The sequence below is a fragment of the Sylvia atricapilla genome, chromosome 2 (genome assembly GCF_009819655.1).
Source record: "Sylvia atricapilla isolate bSylAtr1 chromosome 2, bSylAtr1.pri, whole genome shotgun sequence".
NCBI classification, from domain to species: domain Eukaryota; kingdom Metazoa; phylum Chordata; class Aves; order Passeriformes; family Sylviidae; genus Sylvia; species Sylvia atricapilla.
In genome coordinates this window covers 83,272,920-83,292,054 of record NC_089141.1, presented here as the reverse complement: position 1 = coordinate 83,292,054, position 19,135 = coordinate 83,272,920, and the positions used below count along the sequence as shown (strand labels likewise).

At 38.7% G+C, this 19,135-nt stretch overlaps 1 protein-coding gene across 1 annotated transcript in view; it reads right to left on the bottom strand.

Annotated features, from left to right (window-relative positions):
- GABRB3 (gamma-aminobutyric acid type A receptor subunit beta3) overlaps nt 1-19,135 on the bottom strand; it is a 116,958-nt gene that overhangs the window by 66,743 nt on the left and 31,080 nt on the right. The gene's annotated exons all lie outside the window — the stretch shown is intronic.

Genomic DNA, 19,135 nt, shown 5'->3' with positions numbered 1-19,135 from the left:
GCAAGGGACCTGTTTCTTGCCTGTAGACAGCTGCTTATTGCTGTGCTCTGTGAGCATGATGCCTGGGAAGGCTGGAACTGAACTTCCACAATCTTTTCCCCACTTTTACTTGTGTGGGAGAGCAAGAGCCACACAGGCCTTGCTGTTCCCTTCTCTGCTCCCGTACTCAAATATATGGGAGGCAACTTATGGTAGCATCCATACCAACAAGCTACAACTTTTCAATTTCCAGCTAGGATTAATCAAACCAGCAATAAACTGACCATTAGAAAAGAGACTGATGAGACAACAGTTAATATAACAGTCAATGTCAAACATTTTAAATACAATCACAGTAACAAAAGCAGAAAGACAGACTGAACTACTCAGCACAAGAAAGAAGGAAAGCAAAAAGGGACTGCTACATCATTTTCTGTAATTCTGAAAAGCAAAGTCCCCTTCATCTCTGAGATACCGCAGTAAAATACAGTAAAATATATGGAATCTGAAATAGATTCTCCAAGATAAAAGATGTTGCACTTTCATGCCAGCCATGGAAATGATATTTTATTTGTTGTTTTCCAATGACAGTCTTTGTAAATCCTAAGCATGAATCTTGCATTATCCTGCAGCCCATTCTCTCTTGTTTGTGGATTTAATTAGAGATGGATAGAGTATACCAGAGATAACTTTAAATATACGAGAAAAATATTGACAAGAACTTACTCAACAAACTAATTATGTTTTCCAGTGCAAATGTATGCTGTTTATTTCATTTGTTTAAAAACATACACCAAACGCCTTCCTCTAATAACCATCAACTAGCAACATAGAAAAGATGTGAAGGGTGTACAGTTATGCTGAGTACTCTCTGGGTGGAAGCTTTAATTTGCATGGAGGTCCCCGTGAGTGCTTGGTGCATGTTATGTAAAATGAGTGTTGAAAGAATAAACAGGGCATAGGGAAAAGGGATGGACTGAGGCTTTATGGTCTGAGTTAGTTGTTTCTGTTTGCTACTTTGATAGTGCCACAGAGTTGTTATAGCAACAGGCCAGAACTCTCTTGAGGAGAAAGAGGAAGGAAAAAAAAAAAAAAAAAAAAAAAAAAAAAAAAAAAAAAAAAAAAGAAGAAGAAGCCAAAAGAGTTTATATGACATGTAGGTCACTGTGCATGTTTTAATTGAACAGGCATGCAGAATGGACACTGCCCCATTCCCATCATCTCTATACAAGCTTACATTTCTCCATTTGTTTCACTTGGGACTTTACAATCCATTAGACTCTACAACCAAATGCCCACATCCCCCCTTTAATCTAGATAAAATCTTAGCTGGTCTGGTCGAGTAGAGGAAAACATATGTCAATATAGCAAAAAATAGAGAACTTTTTCCTGACTGTATTGGGTCTGGCTGAGCTGGAGTTCATTTTTCTTTAGCAGCCCTCACAGTGCTATGCTTCCATTGCGAGCTGGAAAGGTGCTAATAACACCCCAACTTTTTAGCTACTGCTGAGAAATGCTGGCACAGCATCAGCACTGTCTCCTCAACATTCTGCACCCCACCAGCAGGAAGGGGCTGGGCAAGATCCTGGGAGGAGACATAACCAAGCCAGCTGACCCAAATTAACCAGAGGGACATTCCATACCTTGTGACCTAAGGTCAGATAGAAAAGCTAAAGGAGAGAGGAGGAATGGGAGTATTTGTTATTTCACAGAAATGTTTGTCCTCTGGAGGAACCCCTACATGTGCTGAAGCCCTCCTTCCCAGGAAGTGCCTGAACATTGCTCACCAATGGGAAATAGAGATTAATGCTTTTTTCCTCTCTGAATAAGTGTGTGCCAGCTTTTGCCTTTTTATTTTTTCTTTACTGAAGTGCCTTATCTCAACCCATGAATTGTTTTATATCTTATTCCCTCCCCCCCCCGCCTCCCACTGGGAAGGGGGTGATAAAGCTGCTTGGCAGGCACCTGGCACCCAGCCATGGTCACCCCACTGTACTGACTGTTTCATAAAGGCTCTGAAATTCCTTAATTTTTCCTCTCCTCATGCCTTCACCCCACTTCCTGCTTTTGTGATCAATGACAGCAGTAACTTCTAATATAAGTGTTTTGAAAGGATTAGTGAGGTAAGGGAGTTAACCTGACTTAGTGTGAACTTGGAAGCATGGAAACCACTGAACTGCAAACAGTGTCAGGCTCTTCATCACTGTTTACTGCTATGCTTGTCTGCCTCCTTCTCATTTACCTTTACTGGATTTTGAAACACCAAAACCTGACCATTCCTAACAATTTTCTCTTTCTCAAGAACAATAATTAGTATCTGGAAACTTCAAGCAAACAGTTTTTTTATTAATATAAAACACCAATATGGGATAATTCATCATTATAGGCTGATTTTGAATATTACAACTAACCTGATGTGTTATCTTTACAATTTTTTTTGGCAGGAAAATTGTGAAAAAAAAATTACTTAGCAATGCATCACAGGAAAAAAGCACTGAAAAATCTGAATTTTAGTATCTTCATCATCTTGAAAACAATAGAGAGAATCAAAAAGATATTTCAGAAATTAATTCTAAACATTCATGTTAGCATTGGTGTAGGGAAAGTCACACATCACTTTGATGTATTAATGAAGACTGAATATAAAGAACAAAAGCAACCTGGACAAATGTTCGCATCTGGGTGCATGGCATGTAGCATATTGCAGTTTTTGGTTTTGTCAGTAAATTGTCAAATGTAGACACAGGAAGGGTAACATCAAATTATGACAACTACATTATTTAGATACAGCAAATCTAAGTTTCTAAAGCCTTCAGGGCTCTACAGTATGTCAAACATAGTTACATTCTCATGTTTAGTGGCCCTTAAATGTGTAGCATAATTATGTAAAAACCTACATTTTACATAAAATTTCTCAAGAACTACTAGCAGGCAAGGGGGACACACCTTTTGTATACACAAACATACACCAGGAAGTGGCGTCCTCAGTGTTTCAGCTCTTTTTTTAGCTAGGACTGGCACAGAGCTGGAGGAGGAGGTGAAGTGCTTGAACAGACATGAGCAGAGAATGACTTTTCACTGATGCTTTTCACCCACTTATCAAATTCACGTGAGACCTAAATGCAACTTCTTGCACAATGCAGGGAACCAAGATATTTTTGAAAACACATCAAGTTCAGCCCAGAAAGGAATTAGCCACTGTACATTCAGCTCCATGGGAATGTGCTGAGAATGACTTACTGGCTGAGGATTACTCATGGCTGTGAAACCTGCTCTCAGCATTCACAGCCGATAAGGATACAGTCCATGGCCTTTTGGCTGTCTATATTTGTACCACTCTGCTTCGAGGGTACAACTCTTCTTTGCATTTGCTTAGCATTGGACAGGTCATTACATCCAGAATCAGTGCTTCCCTGTAAAGCAGAATGATTGCTTGAGGCAGTTTTAATCCGTTTGTAACTGGAAATGTTCCATACAGGTCAATGGCTATCAGCTGTTGGAGTGTGCATAATCTAATTAGCACGGGCTACAATTGTTACTTTGGGCTTAAATAAGGGCTTTTTTGCTAAAATCTACAGCTTTATATGAATAAACACTGAACTCTCTATCTTGCAGTAGTGTCACAGTCCATGGAGGATTTATTCTCCAAATCAAGAAATTTGGACTGTTTAAAGAGAACCATTATGCATAAACACTTCTGGAGCGTGAGAAGGATGTAGGGCCTGTTTGGCTTTCTACAAGTCAGTATTCTGCTGACCTAAGTCTGCAGAATATAGAAGCTGCCTTTCTCTTATTAGTCAATATAGAACATGTATTGATCAATACATGTTGGAGTGCATGAAAAGTGTCACTACTGTTACCACATACCTTGTAAAGCCCTCCACAGACTGTTCCCTGTCATGTCACACATTATTCACCAGAAAGCAATTTCTTCTTCTAAGTCTTTTGAATTCGGCTGTCTTATTTCAGCAGATTCTTGGAACAGTAACTCTCTGCTCCTAGATGTCTGTATCCCTAGAAACATTTGTGAACTAAAAGGTCAATGCCTTTCCTTCAAGCTCTCTCCAAGCTTCAGGAATTCCTGCAGCTCCTCCTCAGCTAAACCAGTGGACAGCTTCTGATGCAGTTTCCTGTGTTTTGAAGTTATTTGGTAATTAAACAGACTTGCCTTTGAGAGGAAGGTCATGCAATTATTCTGAGGAAAACAAGACAACTTTTCCAGGCTCCTGATAGTGTCTGCTCCCCTCTCATTGCATTTTACATATTTAAAGCCTAGCTTTCATTACAAGGTAAAATTAGCACTGAAGCAGATAATTTTTAAAGCATCAGTTCATAATGTTAAACAGAGCAAGGACTTTCCCTTTGAACTCATGCATTAACATCCATCCCTCCAGTCTGTGTTCCTTGTTTTAAATGGCAACAGGGAAAAAAAAAAAACCAAAACAGGGAGGTAGAACAACTGCAATGAGTAATGATGAACTAAAATTGTATTTAGTGCTACAAAAGAGTTTCCTTTTATTAATAAATAGCACTGTTAACACAGCACTTGAATGTATTTGTTTAGATTGGGCTATATTTGATAGCTGCTGCAGAGAACAGACATGAACACAGTCTTCATTCTGTTTATGCTCTCAAAGAAATGGAGATATAAAAGGATGTTTGGGTAGAAATACAACCAATTCTACTGATATACTGACCTCTTTGCCTACTAAAGTAATAATCTCTTTTTCATATTCCATCATCCTCTCAATGTGCTGGACAGCATTAAAATTTAGAGCTTTGTCACTGGCATTCCAGCAGAAACGGGTCATAAGCAGCCTGAAAACTTACCTGTGATGGAGAACTGCATAAAAAAAAAGAGTGGGGAAGATAAGGATAGCTCCTTTTGTAAAGGAGTATAGAGTGATTTGATAAAACACAAAAATGAACCAGATAGGAAAGACATAGTGGCTTCCAGAAGATGAAAAGCACAAAGTGAATGTGATGGAAGAAGACAAGGCAGTGCAGGGATTCCCAGTGTGAGAGTTCTGAATCCAAGATTACTGGCAAAAACAACAACAACAAAAAAAACCTGCTTTGAGTGTCTGCACTTAAAAGAAGAAGGAAAAAGGAGAAATATGTGAGATAAAACAAAAAATGAAAGGCAGTGTCACTAAAGGTGACACTTGGAAGTAAGCTTGGATCACACCAGGACGTATTTTAGAAAATGATTGTACATATGCATTAGCAGTTACAAGCAGAAAGAGAAAAAATAAAATTATTTCTAACCTTAAACAAACATAGAATATGAATGGAAAGGCAAGCCTGGGGCTCCTTATTTATCTGTGTGTTATTGAATCTTGATCAAGGAAACAAAACTCTTTGGATCCAAAGGGCAACAATTAAATAAAAATGCATTTACAATAGTTAGTTCTCATTCAGACCTAGGCTGGAGAATTCGTAAAAGAGTTTAACTATCATATATGTACAAAGGGAATACTTTGGTAACCTTTAGAAAAAGAAAGAAATTCAAGCATGGTAGCTTGTCTTATACAACCAATGCTGAAGAAACCTTTCTAATCACATTCTGCACGTTAGAACTTGGAGAGGGAAGTGTTTGGTTTTGCTTGTGGTTTTGTTTTTTTAACTGCTGTGTCTGTAACATAATTATTAATTATTCAATGCATGGCTCTGTGGAGAGGAATGCCAGTCTGTTTCAGATGACCAGCTGCTGAAATTACAGCCGACTGTTAATCGTTTGCTCGTCCTTCTTCTTCACAGCCTCAATCTAGTCCTTCTCTGTAATCTTCGCACACTGATGCCTTTTGCGGTTCCTTTCCCCCCATTCTTGACAGAGAGGTGGACATTTTGAAGGCCAAGCATGAAAGGAAGAAAGAGGAGACTACTTTGAGAGCCTTCTTTCTCCCCATGCTCAGCAGACTTCTCTACTTGCAACCTGGGGTATGCTCTGCTGTTTCTGAAAGGCAGAAGAAAGGAAGGGGGCCACTTGGACTGGTAACTCGTGCCCAGTCTTCTAACCACTTTGTTGAAAGCGGTATCAGTGCAACAAAGTTTAGAAATATTTGCTGTTGACTGTCATGTATATCTGAGCGAAGAAAAAAGGGGATCTGAAGAGTATTTCTACTCAAATATGTCTACACGTATTTTGTTTTGGCTTAAATCTGATTGCAAACTTTAAAAAAATCCAAACAAACAAAACTTCACTTCCTCTTCACAGCAGGGAGGTTTCACAGGAGTAATGAGTGCACTCCTAGATATCCTTGTTTATCCTTGTTTAATCAAGACCAAAATGCTAAGCTTCATAGACAAGGTCTATTATGCAAATTCATTTGAATAGTTCAAAATGGCTTAATTTGTATTGAAAAGATCCCATTAGTATGTGCATTCTTCAAACAAAATGAAATCTGTATACTAGTGTAGGGTGTTTTTATCTGTATAATTAGCATAATTGTAATAGCTGCAAAATGCAAATCTGTAGGCACACCCTAGAAAACATGAAGTAACCAGTAATAATTACCATTCCTATTGATATAATCTGCTAATGGGCTGAAGAGCTCCCTTGCAGAGACCTTTAAACGTGTTTAGTTTTAGAAAGAGCATGAAAAATCCCACCATCACTGGATCACAGAATGGATAAGGGATCATCTGGTGGGGTCATCTGGTCCAACCTCCCCGCTCAAGTAGGGTTATCCCAGAGCACATAGCACAGGATTGTTTCCAGACAGTTCTTGAGCATCTCTAGCAAGACTAAATCCAGCACAGGTTACAAGAGCTATTTTGGTCACATAATTCAGGTCCACATCAAGCGTGCTTTAAAGCTTATATAAAATGTTTAATTCCCCTTAATGAAGTCTTAAAAAGCACATAAAAAACACAGTTAAGGCACAAATGCTGAGAGATGATTAAGAAGTTGTTGGTTTTGGAGTATTTTTAAGCTTGACTAAATAAATTCATATTGTCTACAACATTCCTAACTTTATACTTAGGCAGAGGTCACACGGAATGAGGGGGAACAACATACATGCTCCAGGTTGGGAACACAGCAAAGTGAGCTGCTAAGTAAGACCTAAATTACATCTTTGTGAGGAAGTTCAGCCGGGAGGCCAAAGCCATAGAAAACAAATTACCACTTTGCCCTCAGATATTTCTTCCTTCAGACACAAACAGAATTCCATTCTCCCCAGGGGGCTGGGGAGTTTTCTGCATTCATGACAGATAGACATTATTTTCTATCCAGACTAGGAAGAGCCATAATACAGCAACCACTTCCAATACCCCTGCTAGCACTCTTGAGGACCTGGGCTTCTGAAGTGAGCTCCTGAGTAGATCTCAGCATGGCTCTCCATGCTTATTACACACTTCCTGTGTAATAATTATGCTGCTTTTCAGATGCTTTTCATGGTCTCAGATTTAAACCTGAAAATCCATAGATGAAATCCAGAATGAGAATTTTATTCTGGATTTGAAAGGTTGTTCGCTGGCATTCAAGTAATGTAGGTGGATAAAAACTCTCTCAGAAGAAGAGGATAAGAAAGGTCCTTTCTTAATAGGACCTTTGGAAAGCACATTGCTATTAAGCTGAGTAATAGACAGTAAGATAGCTCTTAGTAAGAGCTAAGGATATAATTCTCAAGCAGAAGTGACTGAATTGTGCCTTAAGACAGGAGTGTCGCTCTGCTTAATACTGTTTCCAGTCTAGCTTTTTATTATGATGTACTTACTCAAATGATGGCGGATCAACAAATTTGGCCTATGAACAGGTCTGCTTTAGCTGCCTCCTTGTCCTGGCACAGGACTGGCTGCCGTCACCTGTCCTGTGTATCAAAAGGAGACTGCAAAGTCCTCAGGGCTACCAGTGTGGTTCTGCTCCCTTTACCAGCAATCAGAACTGTATTTTAAAACTGTAAAATTACATATCAATATATCCAAAGAAAAAAAGACTTTCTATGCTACTGATGAGTGGACCGTAACTTAGCCTGCATCTTTGATATCTAAGATGAAAATATTTCTATGATCTTGGAGAACCAGGCTACAGAGCTCCCTCAAGGACTTTTCACGTTATTTCCTGCACACTATATTTCTAGATTTATATTCTAGTAGAAAAGAGAAGACATTCTTTTCATAGCATGCTCCAGCTTGCAAGAGGAGATCAAGCATATCATGTGAACAAGAATTCAGAGAAAAAAAAAAAAAAAGTCTAGCTGTTTGAAATGATAATTAATTTACCATAACAAATAGAAAGAAAAAACACTTGGCAGGTGGTGATTGACTTAGCATTGCTGCTAGCAAATTTCAGTTTACTTTCAGTAACAGCATGTTCACTGCATAGTAACCCTGAGTTCACTTTGCCAAAATCAGTGGAGAAACAGCCTGTCAACTGCAACAGATGTAGCTGGCTCTAGGGAGCTGGTCTAGAGTACTCAGTTTCAAAGCAGTGAGTAGACAAGGCCTGTCTTCCATTTGGGGGCACACCGTTCACAGAATCACAGAATCAATTAGGCTGGAAAAGACCCCTGGGATCATTGACTCCAACCTATAACCCAGCACCACCCTGCCAAGTCAACCATGGCACTGAGTGCCAGGTCCAGCCTTTCCTTAAAGACCTCCAGGGATGCTGACTGCACCACCTCCCTGGGTGGTCTTTTCAATGTGTAGTTCCACTTCCAATGTCTAATTGCCCTTTCTGTAAAGAATTTTTTCTAGTTTACAGCCTAAACCTCTCCTGGTGCAACTTAAGACTATGTCCTCTTGTCCTGTCACTGGCTGCCTGGGAGACCACCCCCCACCTGGCCACAGCCCCCTTCCAGGTGGTTGTAGAGAGTGATAAGGTCACCCCTGAGCCTCCTTTTCTCCAGGATAAACAGCCCCAGCTCCCTCAGCTGCTCCTCACAGGACTTGCTCCAGACCCTTCACCAGGTCTGTTGCCCTCCTCTGGGGAGGGCATGTTCCAGCCCTTCAGTGTTTTACCTGAATTGAGGGGGCCAGACCCTGGACACAGCACTCGAGGTGCAGCCTCACCAGTGCTGAGCACATGGGGACAATCCCTGCCCTGCTCCTGCTGGCCACACTATTGCTGATACAGGCCAGGCTGCCATTGGCCTTTTTGGCCACCTGGGCACACACTGGCTCATGTTCAGCTGCTGTGGACCAGCACCCCCAGGTCCTTTTCCCACTGGGCAGCTTCCCAGCCTCTCTGCCCAGCCTGTAGTGCTGCACTGTGGCCATGGTGTATTTTGTTAGTCTTGTTGAACTTCATGCAGTTCAACAAGACTAACAAGATGCAGTCTCCGCCCATCTATACAGACAGTTGAGATCCCTCTGCAGAGCCCTCCTGGATCCTAGCACACAACTTGGAGTCACCTTCAAATCTGTTCATGGTGGATTCAATCCCCTCATGCAGATGAGGAATGAAGATACTAAACAGAACAAGGCCCAGCACAAATCCCTGGGGGACACCACCAGTGAGAGGACACAAACTGGATACAAAACTATTTACATCATTACTATTTACATCATTCATTCTCTAGGCCTGGTCATGCAGACAGTTCTTATCCAGCAAGGGGTGCACCTGTCCAAGCTTTTTCAGGAGTGTGCTATGGGAGATGGTGTCAAAGGCTTTGCTGAAGTGCAGGTAGACAATATCCATGGCCTTCCCCACATCCACCAGGCGAGTCACCTGGTCATAAAAAGAGATCAGATTGATCAGGAAGGGCCAGTCCTTCCTAAAATCATGCTGGCTGTTCATAGTTATCTTTGCCTCTACTCTACGGGCTGTTCTTTATATTTACACAAGGCATATAAAATACTGAACAGTAATCCTCTAATTTTATCTGACCATTCATGTTCAATGAGGCTCATATTGATCCACCCTGTACATCAAAATGTGTAATTTGAGAAAAAAAATTCTTAAATGGAAAATGGAAACAGGAAACAAAGGCTGAAGAAAAGAAGGACTACAGATTAAATATTAAAAGAACACAAATACAGCTTGACCATCCAAACCAATTCCTCAGCTGAGAAATGTTAGCTTTCTACAGACTTGCCCCCTTGTAAGCATTTTATAAATCACTATTCCGCGGGTGAATAGTATGCAACCCGTTAAGCTCCTAGAGATGTTATATCTACATCAGAAAAGAATGGCTCTATTTTTAGCCACAAACATGTTCTGTGTAAAGAAAAGCAAAGTAAAGCTATGGCAATTAAACCTAATAGCTGTGCACAGCAGTCCTGTCAGGCTGCCTCTCCATAGGTGAATGGAAAATGCAGTGGGACTAAAAGCTCTGTAGCTAAAGGAAATTGCACAATTGAGATGCTTTTCTGATTTGGTATTTTTAATCTGTTCTTTTAGGGGAGAGAAGCCCTAAATGCATTTGAGATTTTCTTCTAATTACAGAGAAAACATTTCAGTGAGATTTGGTCCCTAGATCCTATACCATGTTCTTTCCAAGAATAAGAAATAAAGTGATTTTCAATTTCTTAGCTCCTGCTCTATTACAGATGAAAAATGAAAAAAAATGAAAGGAAGATCTAGTCATTCAGCATTTGGCTCTCTGCTTTCCCTCCAGGATTCTCAACTCCACCTCTAGTCTTTAGATCCTTGGAAAAAACCCCACACCAACAACCAAGCAAACAAACAATGAATAAAAACCAAAAAAACCACCAAACACCATAATAACACCACCACCAAAAAACCACAAAACCAACAAACAACGCCCCCCGCCCCAAACGCACAAAAAAACCCCTAAACCCCATAACCCTGAAACACAAAACTAAAAGAAACTCCTAACACAACAAAATGCTCATTTATTTTTCAGATATTGCAGATATTTCTTATTAGCCATTGGCCCAAATTTGACAGTGCTTGGTTACAGCCCTTGTAAGATCCCATATTCAAGACGAATAGGTGTTAATTATGTTTTGAAGAGTCTCTTAGCACTTTTTGACATGTTGCATCTCCAAAAATTGTGTGTTCTAAAATTTTCAAATAAAGCTCATCTGAAGTGAGATGTAGCTGAAAAGAGTCATTAGGAGAGGCATGAAGGCATTCTGGGACATCATTTGTTGGTAATCATAAAAATAAGAATTCTGGGAGCTTTGAAGATTTTTAAAGAATGCAAAATGACTAAATACTATTGGAGTCTAAATCATTACGCTTACCTACAGGCAAACACAGTTCTGGAGGAAACAAAGGAGTAACAAGATTGCTAGAATGGAGGAACTGAGCTGTCTATCACGTTGTTGAGTGACATTCATTTTGCACAGCAACAAGCAAGGAAGTTTTACATCCAGTCGTGCTTTAAGATGAAATTTTCAGGATGACATTAGTACCTGAATTAGACAAGCTGCCTTTAGGTTTGCATTGGAAAAACATACTAATAAACTGGATAATTTACCATGTTTGAGGCTTACACACTATGGCACTGGGCACACATCTGGACCTTTGCATGTTGTGTCCAAAGAAATGGACCCAAGAGCTCTTCCACATGATGCTATGAAGACCAGAAAATAATCACAGTGTTTATCAGCCAGGGCCCTGAACAGGGAGCTGAGGTTCAGCATTTAAGACGTGTCTTGGAGTCTTCTCTCAGGGGATGAAGTATCGCAGTGCTTCTGCTCACAGGCTATAAGGGTCAACTGTAGGTGGAAAAAAATGGCTGATAACTGCCACATCTACTTGAGCTTCCAGCACCTGTGAGGGTTTTTCTTTCTTGGAAAAATACAATCAGTAGCAGACAGCTTCCTAATGTACGTTTATAGGGATACTGGAACCAGACATCTACCAAATGGAGAAAGGGATTTCAAACCACAGCTAACAGAAATATACAATCACAAAATTTGCACATTATAATTCCCTCTTAAAATAGTTAGAACACATTTATGATCTCTGAACAAATCTAAGCTCTTTGCCATCATTTCTTTATACAACTGCCTTCTTCTTACCCTCCAGCCCAGAGCTTCATAGTTAGAAGTACCATTTCATGTGACTCTCTTAGTCAAATGGTTTTTTTTTTCAAATGGCTATCACAGAGATTTCATTTTTCCTTTCTTAAGACGTCACATGCACCTACCAACTCAAACCCTGAGTCTGAAGTATCTCTTCATCTATAATAAAGGCATATCACAGCAGTTACAGATACAGATGCTGTGTCAATAAACACCCAGGACCACAGCCCTATCTGTTACAGCTTTGTATCTCTGAAGGTCTGCAGGGAGGGAAAGCAGGAATCAATATGTGCAGATGGCAGGAATACTGAGTAACTTCCAAGGTGGGCAGACACAGCTCTCCAAAGGCTGGAGGAGAGGCAAGGGAAATGGAAAATCATGAAGTAGAATAGAGAACCCACAGACTCATGAAAACTCCTCTTCAAAAATTTTGTCCCCGTGTCCTGCACAGAAAATATACAGAAAATATATTTCTAGACAAAAGTCTGTATTAAGCTAAAATTATAGTTCAGAACATACTTTAGAAACTAACGGCAATACAAGACTATTTCACCTGTAGTGAAATAATCATTAAAAGAGGACGTAATTGAGTGTTAAATACAACTAAAACTGAAAGATTCAAAAGCACTGAAAAATGCATTATCCAAGTACCCTTGGGTCTGTCCAAAAGCTATTCAATGCAAAAACCAATAACAACAACAAACAGTTCAATAACTCTGAGATATCCCTTTTCACCAGAAAAAAAAAAAAAAAAAAAAAAAGGCTTAATTTTCATCAGCAATACAGAAAAGCAGTTATTTAAGTTCAACTTTAAATTTTTTATACTAATACCATTCCCTGGGATCAACAGAGAGCTCAAGACAGAATCTGTAACTTAATGCTGTAACTCCCATCAGCTTGACTAAGGGCAAAAGACACAAGCCTGCCTTCAGAAGGTTTTACTGTGAACCCTTAAATTACACTGCAGGAGTTCACTATGTCACAAAAAGACACAGAGGATATGTGAAATAAGACTTGCACATACATATAAAGCAGCAGAGGGAGAAAGAACCTGACCTTAAACTGTTAATTTAACAAAAATACTATTGGGCTTTTCAGCCTGAAGCCAGTGTTACATAAGAAGAGTAATAGAGAAAAATGGTTTCCATGCAACATAGCCTGATAATCTATCTGAATAAGAAGCTATTTTTAGTTTTTGAGAAAAATGACATCTTCAGATGAAAGCACCACTTTCACTATATTCAAAATTTACTTCTTGTCAGTCATAAGTATAATGTGTACCATCTATTTACATGTTTTGCACAGATTTAATACTTTATCTGATGCATCTCTTACATGTAAAGTTCTACTAAAAAACATATAGTTTAGTAGAATACTTTATTCCAGTAAGTTCTATTTATTGAAATGAATAAATACAAGCTTTTTCTTGCAGCCAACAGTATTGTTATCTTTTGCAAACAGAAGTCGGTGATGTTCCCTTGATATTAGTTGTATTTTTAAAGACACTGAAGTAATTTCCTGGTAAACCAATTTCTAACAACAGAACTTTATAATAGGATAATAAAGATTTTTTCCCCTAGCTTACCCTTTGGCCATTTAAAAATTCCTTCTCCTGGATGCATGGTACTTATACATCACAAGCAAAATTCAGCAGATGCTGCTCATTATGTCACTGCTTTGTATGGAGACTGCACTATGGGATTAATTTAAAACACTCTAAGTCTCTGAACTAGTACCTAAAACAAAGTACTCACTACACCAAGGAAAGTTAAAGAATAAAAAAGCAGAAAGGAGAGCATGACAGCAAAAGAAGTCATGTTAGTGTCACAGAGAGACAGCACCATGATTTCTATGTATAAATATAGACAGCATGACAAAAGAAGTGGGAAGGCAAAAATGTCAGCAGAGACACTTTTTGAGCTCAACAAAGAGGGAATGGTAGAAAAAAACAAAGCTTAGGCAGAGAGTTAGTGGATGGACAGATGACCACGCAAATGATCATGGGTGACTGAAGGCCTGTGATTCCAGCTGTAACTCTGCAACTTGAGAGTGACTGCCTTCAGCCCAACCTGCCAAAGTAAAACCACCCAGAACCCCAGGCAAGTGACTTTATCCAGTGAAGTATACTTCATAAACAGGAATTGTGCATGACTGTGAGGACAGTCACTTGATGCTGAGGTACCATCTAGCTTCTCATTTAGTGAGAGCAGTTCCGTGTCCTCAGCAAGACCAACTGTTGTCTGAGCTGAGGGCACAATGACCACAGGCTTGTTCACACATGCTCGTGTTTACCTGTACCAAGACATAGTGATGGCCAGCAGGATTGTTCAGATTTATGTTTTTCCATAATGATCAGCTCTGCATATGTATGTTAGGAAACCTGTGGATTTAGCTCATATATATTTGGAGGTAGTAATGCAATTCAGCACTACCAACTTCATCTCCTGGGAAAAGGAACGGTTATTTAGCATAAACACTTTGTTTACAGCCCAAACTCAAACACAGTGCTGGCTAGCCAGCTGACATATGCCCAAAGCACATTTATCTGACAAAGGAAAACTCCCTCAAACAAGGACAACACAGTAATGAACAAACAAATTATATCTGTTGCCCTCGTAACACTGTAATTAGGATGGGATTTAAAGATGGCAATACCTTTAAGGGAAAATCTGAGGAAAAACATAAACAAAAGCAGTCACTGTTTCTAGAAGGAAAGATGAAAACATGTCAAAAAATTATAACTGAAGTTAGACACCTACAAAACCTTGTTTCAAATTTCTGTTTCATTGCCTGCTGTTTTGCAATTGTGCCAATGCCACAGTCATAGAGCTTTTTTGTGAAGTATATTAGCTGCAAAACAATTGACAGAGGTGGACCAAGCACTGCAGTGCCATGACCATCAGCCTGGCACAGAGGTGACAAAAGAAAAGAAGCACTTGGAGCCACAGGAAGGGGAAAGCAGCAAAACCACCTTTGCCAGTGGAGAAAATATGGCACACTCAGTTCTCATAGCAGTGAGTCCCCTTTTCCCCGAAACAAGATGCTAATGCTCTGTCCTTAATTTTTAAATCTGTTGTGAATTCTGGTGTTGCTTCACTAACACTAAATTCAGAAGGGTAGTCTATGTTAAGCCATCAGGTTTTGGCTTCTATTGAAAGGATTACTAAGATAATATTATTTTCAGTGGCGTCGATATCAAACACACCATGGAAGTTTTTTTTAAACATTATGTTATTTCATGTGTTACACAGTAAGAGTTTCCACCAGAGAAAACATTGATACACCAAAGTATCACATCACAATATAACAAAATATCTAAGATATTTTAAGACCTTGAAGAGAAACTAAGAATCAATGAATGAAGAAAAATGTAAATCCATTTATGAATAAGTAAAGAAGAATAAATCCTAAGTGTTAGGAGTTATTTTGGGTGGATTTTTTTCCATTTTACAAGGCATTGTTTAGAAGAATATATAAGATACAGATTAAATATGTAAAACACATATTTGAAACATATTGCTGCCATTGCCCTATTTTTAGGCATCAGTCTGGGATGAAGGATAAGCTTGACAAGGGCTACATAGCTCTGGAACACAGAAGAGTTTGACTGTCACCTGAGACAGCAAGAGCCAGGAACTCTGAATAACCATTTTGTGCATGTATGGGAAAATCAGTTTTTATGAGCAAGGGGCTCTCAGACAAATCATTTTAGTGCCTGAATGTGTAGTAGGGAAATTACTAGATTGATAATGTGCTGGTCACCAGAGAACCTGGAAAAAATTAGATACATACTTTTCCGTCAAGTCTTTAGCAGAATTCAGAACAAGACAATTCATCTAGAAGTGTGTGTCCTTGTGGCATACACAAAGAAAACTTCAGTTAGTAGCTGTAAATTCTTTCTTTGATGCTAATGTAACACACCAGGTCTTTATTTAAGGGGCTTCTGTTTCTTTAATTTTTTTTTATTATTATTTTTTTTTAAATTCAAATAGCTGCATTTCAGTTGGGGTCAACCTGAAAATTGTTACAGCAATTGCTGGCACAATTTTTGACCAAACAGTGTTTGGACTGAGACAACTTGGTCATTTAATTTAATTAAATTCTCTACTCTTCTCTTTTCCATCACGTATAATTTAAGCCATGTGTAGAATCTTAGATTAGTGCAGCAGTGAGAAAGCAAATCTATCTACTGACAATTCTCCAAGCAAATCTTACAGTTAGTGCTAATAAAGAGAGTCAGAGAACAATCTTATGTTTAATAGCTTTTAAAACATTGTACTTTTAAGGAATAATAAAAATTCTTAATGTTAGTATCTCAGTGGTGTTATTTTATACTGTATACCCTCTAGCTGGCACAGACTCAAGCATATTGCTGATAAAGCACCATAGCTGAAATCATTATGCCACTTACACATTTAGGATGTTGGACTAAGCAACCTGATTGCTATTATTAGCATTTGCCTTTTGATGCAAAATAATAATTCAGAATATAATTCAGTGGTAGAGAAAGAAAAAAAAAAAAAAGAACCAATTTCACCTGTGGCACAATTCCAGAGAATATTCGTGAGGAAGACTTCGGAGCAATTCATCAACTAAATCTCTTATATTACATATGTTCACTTAAGGTACCGTGATTTTATTCTGAAAAATGCTGAAGCAGCACAAAATAAGCAACAAATCTGTACGCAGCAGAAATTTCAATTACCCAAAATGTTTCTTGAAGCTCCAAGTCAATCTTTAGCTGTCATAGAAAGATTCTAATAAAGGATTTTCTAATATTTTTTTCTTCATAACTACACCCCTGTGGGTCCCTTCCAACTCAGGATATTCTGATTCTATAAAGGCAGCCTGTGGGGCTTTGTGCTTCTTTTCCTCCCTGGTCTTGAAGACTTGTGTGTTCTAAAGCTTTGCTAATCTTTTGTGATCTAAAAACTTTGCTAGTTGCTATTTCCTCTATTTTGGATTCCCCATATCAGTCTTGAAGCAAATTAGTCTCCATGTGACTACCTAGCTGGACTACACATTTCTGCTCAATACTGAAAAAAACCAGAGCACACACACACTTCTCACATCACAGTAATCATGGCAGCAGTCATTTTTGCTGTCAAATAGTCTAGGATCAATGTTGCCTCCTTGTCTCCCATTTTTAAGGGTGGGGACACTGGAAACCTTTTAGCAACCCACAATTCAACAAGATACTCAGGCATTGTAGCCAAGGCCAAAATTATATTCTTACAACACACTTAATTCCACTGTTCACACATGTAGCAAATCCCCAACATACCATTAAAAACAAAACAAACAAACAAACAAAAAACCCCACCCCATACCCAAAAAAAGAAAATTATTAGTCAAATACACACACATACTTCCTTTTGGTGGTAAGACAAGAGGAAATGGCCTCAAGTTGCTCCAGGGGAGGAAAAAATTCTTCACTGAAAGGGTTGTCAAGCATCAAACTGGGTGGCCCAGGGAAGTAGTTGAGTCACTGTCCCTGGAGGTACTTAAAAGACATTTAGATGTGGCACTTGGGAATACAGTTAAGTGTTGGACTCAATGAGGTCTTTTCCAACATAAATGGTTCTATGACTCTATGAATGTTACAAGTAGAAGAAAAAAACATTAATATTGCAGAATGTTTCTTAAGGTACATAATATATACTATTCTATGTATTAAGAAACCGAAGGAAAAGGAAAATTAGACACTGTGCACTTACAGCATTCAACAGCATAATATACAATTGGTACATTTCATTTCAGAAAGCCAGGAAAAGCCAAAAAACAAAAAATCTGATCATCCATGTTCTGACAGGCCCAAAAAATTTCACAGTATCATAGGAAACTCTGATGCTTTCAGCCCAGACTTAGAAAAACTTTTGTCTACCAAAGTGAACTGAAAAGTAATTAAACTTATTACTCTGTCAGAAGTTTTCTACTTTTCATGCTATTGATTAACTGCTGGCAAAAATTAGTTTACATGTCTTGCATTTTTAATAGAGATCTATGTCTACTGCCCTCTGGACAGTCTGGATCTCTTAAATTACATCTACTTACTAAGAATTTTAATAACTGTTTCAGTGATTGGTACTTTCTGGATCATTAAGAGCTGAATACAAAGAAAGCAGCACTCCAGTGATAATTATCAAACTGTAGTTTTAGGTAAATACCCAAAAGAAAAGGAAGTCTTCTTTAGCAGGAATGAAAGTATCTGGGAAAAAATTATCTTGTTTTTATATAAAACAAAGTTTCCTAAGGGAATTTGCAAAACTCTTCATAGATAATGAGAGTTGGGGCACCCTTTATATTCTGAACAGAAAAAGCAAGCAAAGGAATGTGCGTGAATGGGAATGGGTGGGGGGAATCTTTACATGTAAATTGTATCACATAATTATTATATTATGCTGCACAAACTTGTTTATATTAGGCAAGGAAACTGTAGGGAAGGCTGGACTCTTCATTCTGCTGCAGTAAGCCTTTCACAAGCCACTTGAACCCCAAATGTAAAAGAAGTGACCAATGAAGGAAGAACTATCAGAATCAGATCCTACTCTCTCTTTCCAAAGTGAAGTCTGATGGCTTTACTAAAACACAGATTTGACTTTAAAAAAAAATCAAACAAAATATAAGGAAGTCCCAGAAAATTTTTTTTTTGAAAAACACATCCCCAAGCGATTTGCAATTATTTGGGTGCTACTTAGAAATTCTCTTCACGTTTTTTTCATCGGGGTTTTGGGGTGGTGTTTTGGTTTTTTTCTTTTTCATGTTTTGGTTTGTTTTGGGTTTTGTTTGTTTTTTCTGGGTTTTTTGGATAGGTTTTTTTGGTTGGTTGGTTGGTTGTTTTTGGAGGGGAGAGCAGAGAGTAGGCCTTGGCAAAACATCCTGTTAAGTAACAGAGGAGCCCAGGAGGAAGCCCTGTAGTATAATTTACACACTACTAGTCTGATTCCTTGATCACTAACAAGAGTAGGTGCAAAGACAGCTACAGTAGACAGTTGATATCAGAACACAGATTAGACCATTTTAACAATGATAAAAAGAGCCAGGGAAAGGGAAAGAGGAAAAGACAGAAAAGTTGAAATAGATACTCAGCTGGTGCAGAGCGAAGGTGATAGCAAGGGTATGTCTAATCACACTTCTGACTTCTTTAAACATGCACCAGATGATATAAGAGAAGTGGGCTTTCCACAGCATAATAAAGCTTGAAAGAAACAAA